Genomic DNA, 4,229 nt, shown 5'->3' with positions numbered 1-4,229 from the left:
AGGTTTGGTGGTGACCCCAGTAGTGACATATGGGGGGGTAGGTTTGGTGGTGACCCCAGTAGTGACATATGGGGGGGGTAGGTTTGGTGGTGACCCCAGTAGTGACATATGGGGGGGTAGGTTTGGTGGTGACCCCAGTAGTGACATATGGGGGGGGTAGGTTTGGTGGTGACCCCAGTAGTGACATATGGGGGGGTAGGTTTGGTGGTGACCCCAGTAGTGACATATGGGGGGGGTAGGTTTGGTGGTGACCCCAGTAGTGACATATGGGGGGGGTAGGTTTGGTGGTGACCCCAGTAGTGACATATGGGGGGGGGTAGGTTTGGGACCCCAGTAGTGACATATGGGGGGGTTAGGTTTGGTGACCCCAGTAGTGACATATGGGGGGGAGGGGTAGATTTGGGGACCCCAGTAGTGACATGGGGGGGTAGATTTGGTGACCCCAATGGTAGTATATTGAGGGGGGTAGTAGATCCGGTAGGCCCTTTATACATATATTGGGGTGTAGGTGTACCCCTTTTTGCAGTCTTATAATACATCTCCATGGCGGGGCTCCCATGTTCTCTCCTCCTACAAAGGCGTGTCGGCGGTTTGCTGTGAGCGGACACGTAAGATCCGGAGGTACATCAAATCAGAGCGGAGTTCCTCTGTGTGTCTCGGATGAGACTCCTCCCACTGCGCTCTCACATTCCTGAAGGGAAATGATGTATTGCAGGGATATATTCAGTATTTTATGGTCTGTTTGATTTTTCTTCATTTTCATTCTCTAGGACGGCTTACATGAGGGATGGCTCCGCCCACTTACAGCGAAACAAGACTGGGAGTTTTAAAGGGCTCCCAGGGGCCAGTAGCCTCATGTCATCTGTTTCCTGTAACACTTTCACCTCCTGGTTTATTATACCCCCCGACCTTTTCAACTGGGATTTGGTGACCCCCAGTAGTGATATATCCGGGTGGGGGTGGAACAGATACGGTGACCCCAGTAGTGATCTATTGAGAGCAGGGTGCATATGGTGACCCCCCCCCCCCAGTAGTGATCTGTGGGGAGAGGGGTGCATATGGTGACCCCCCCCCCCAGTAGTGATCTGTGGGGGAGAGGGGTGCATATGGTGACCCCCCCCAGTAGTGATCTGTGGGGAGAGGGGTGCATATGGTGACCCCCCCCCAGTAGTGATCTGTGGGGAGAGGGGTGCATATGGTGACCCCCCCCCAGTAGTGATCTGTGGGGAGAGGGGTGCATATGGTGACCCCCCCCCAGTAGTGATCTGTGGGGAGAGGGGTGCATATGGTGACCCCCCCCAGTAGTGATCTGTGGGGAGAGGGGTGCATATGGTGACCCCCCCCCCCCAGTAGTGATCTGTGGGGAGAGGGGTGCATATGGTGACCCCCCAGTAGTGGTCTGTGGGGAGAGAGGCTCCATATACTGACCCCGGTAGTGGTCTGTGGGGAGAAGAGGGGGTGCATATGCTGACCCCCAGTAGTGGTGTGTAGGGAGAGGGGTGCATATGGTGACCCCCCCCCCCCAGTAGTGATCTGTGGGGAGAGGGGTGCATATGGTGACCCCCCAGTAGTGGTCTGTGGGGAGAGAGGCTTCATATACTGACCCCAGTAGTGGTCTGTGGGCTCCATATACTGACCCCGGTAGTGGTCTATGGGGAGAGAGATGCATATGGTGACACCAGTAGTGATCTGTGGAAAGAGGGGGTGCATATGCTGACCCCCAGTAGTGGTGTGTAGGGAGAGGGGTGCATATGGTGACCCCAGTAGTGGTCTGGGGGGCTGCATATGCTGACCCCGGTAGTCTGTGGACTGCATATGCTGACTCAAGTAGTGGTCTGTGGGGTCAGAGATGCATGTGTTGACCCCAGTAGTGATCCGTGGGGGGAGGGCTACATAAGGTAACCCCAGTATTGATATATGGGGGGAGGGGTACATATAACCCCAGGTAGGAATATATGGGAGCAGGTAGATTTGGTGACCCCAGTAGTGACCTGTGGGGGGGAGGCACATATGCGAACCCCCTGTAGAGATTGGGGGGGGCACAGGTATCTTTGGTGAACCCAGTAGTGACATTTTGAGGGGTGCTGACCCCAGTAGTGGTCTGTGGGGAGAGTGATGCATATGGTGACCCCCAGTGTTGATCTGTGGGTAGAGGGGGTGCATATGGTGACCCCAGTAGTGGTCTGTTGGGGGGGGGGGGGGGTGCATATGATAACTCCAGGTAGGAATATATGGGAGCAGGTAGATTTGGTGACCCCAGCAGTGACTTGTGGGGGGGAGGCAGGGGTGGGGGGTGTGGATATGGTGACCCCAGTAGTGAATATTGGTAGAAAGTGATTATCTGGTGATCCAAATAGTGTTTGTTTTTGGGGTTTTTTTGTGGGGAGGGGGGTGGTTTATTCTAGTAGTAGGGTGATCCAATGATTCCATTAAAGACCTTTGGGGGGGTACATAGTGACCCCAGGAAGTGATGTATTGGGGGAGAAGGGGGGGGGGTGGAGTAGATCCATTGTCCCCAGTAGTGATATTTCTTCTGTCTCCTGCAAACACATGCACACACCCCCCCCCCCCCCCCCCCCTAAAAATCCTTAAGGACAGTGAGTAACTTTTTTTTTTTGTAGTGGTCTCATAAAGTACTGAGGCTAGTGGCTCTCCCTTTTATACCCCTTTTTTTTTTATTCTTGTATTTCTGTGAAGGTGGGTGAAGCCATCTCTTCATGTGACACATCCTGGAGGATTCCTGGAAATTGAGGTCATCAGGTAATAAATCATTTTATTTTTTTGTCTAGATATACGCTTTGACGTAACGCCTGTTTGGTATCGCTGTGTACCACAATGAACATGGAGCAGAGAAAGCGGAAGAGAGAGTTGTCTGAGGCGGTCCGAATGAAAATCATAGACCAGCATATCAAAGGTAAAGGCTACAAGACCATCTCCAAGCAGCTTGAGGTCCCTGTGACTACAGTTGCAAACATTATCAGGAAGGTGAAGGACCACGGTAGCGTAGCCAACCTCCCCGGACGTGGTCGCAAGAAGAAAATCGACCCCAGCTTGATCAGCAGGATTGAGCGAATGGTAGACAAAGAGCCAAAGAAAACCTCTAAAGAGATACAAGCTGAACTCCAAGGCCAAGGTACATCTGTGTCTGATCGCACTATCCGCCGCTTCTTGAACGAGAGCGGGCTCAAAGAAAAGAGACCCAGAAGAAAAGAAAAATCAAAAAAAAAAAGACCATGCATGTTGACAAGCCACAATGCTTCTGGGTGTACGGATGTGGCAAAATGAGCTTTCAGGAAAGTCCCATCAGCTCTATGTTCACATAAATATTATTATTTTTTTTATTATTAAAGTAATACCATACCAACTGTGAAACATGTAGAAGGCTAGGTTTTGCTTTTGGAACTAGATGTGTACCTCAAAATGGGATTTTAAGGGCAATGCAGAAATTGGCAGTGTTGAATTATAGTTAAAAAGAAGTTTATTGATACAAAAACGAATAGGATATACATGAACATACACATTGATCTAGTTAAGAATAATTATAAAAACATCAGATATATGGAAACATATGATGCATCCTACTGCTAGTTACAAGTACCACCCCCGATAGGTGTGATGGCGTCCTGATAGCAGATTTCCAACGCGTTTCAACTTATTGTAGGGATAAAGTCTTCCTCAGGGAGGGACTGCATCACATTCTAAAATTTTAAGTAACAATTTTAGAATGTGATGCAGTCCCTCCCTGAGGAAGACTTTATCCCTACAATAAGTTGAAACGCGTTGGAAATCTGCTATCAGGACGCCATCACACCTATCGGGGGTGGTACTTGTAACTAGCAGTAGGATGCATCATATGTTTCCATATATCTGATGTTTTTATAATTATTCTTAACTAGATCAATGTGTATGTTCATGTATATCCTATTCGTTTTTGTATCAATAAACTTCTTTTTAACTATAATTCAACACTGCCAATTTCTGCATTGCCCTTAAAATCCCATTTTGAGGTACACATCTAGTTCTAAAAATTACAAGGGATGTTGGCAATGACACGGCCAACCCTCTGAGTCATACATTTATGTAAACAGGTTTTGCTTTTGTGGCTGGTTTGCTGTGTCTGGCGCAGGGTTCCTTGAGCCTGCCGGGTATGATGAAATCAAGACTATGAAGAAATTCAGGAGCAAAATCTCTGAGTCGTAGGTCATGCGGCCTGAAACGAACAAAAAAAA

The 4,229-nt window shown here is 49.2% G+C and overlaps 1 long non-coding RNA gene across 2 annotated transcripts in view; it reads left to right on the top strand.

Moving 5' to 3' along the window:
* Positions 1-572: 572 nt before the first annotated feature.
* Positions 573-4,229, top strand: part of LOC141117066 (uncharacterized) — a 24,790-nt gene continuing 21,133 nt past the window's right edge. The window contains exons 1-3 of one of the 2 annotated variants that reach the window (XR_012237089.1): positions 573-736; positions 2,790-3,387; positions 4,089-4,229. The exon at positions 4,089-4,229 is cut by the window's right edge and continues 193 nt beyond it. This is a non-coding gene — a long non-coding RNA (uncharacterized lncRNA). The remainder of the gene's footprint in view (positions 737-2,789; positions 3,388-4,088) is intronic. The other variant, XR_012237088.1, reaches the window with a different exon arrangement.

This window comes from Aquarana catesbeiana, linkage group LG13 (genome assembly GCF_042186555.1).
Source record: "Aquarana catesbeiana isolate 2022-GZ linkage group LG13, ASM4218655v1, whole genome shotgun sequence".
In the NCBI taxonomy this organism is placed as follows: domain Eukaryota; kingdom Metazoa; phylum Chordata; class Amphibia; order Anura; family Ranidae; genus Aquarana; species Aquarana catesbeiana.
The sequence above is the reverse complement of the archived record's forward strand: the minus strand, read 5'-3'. Positions and strand labels throughout refer to the sequence as shown.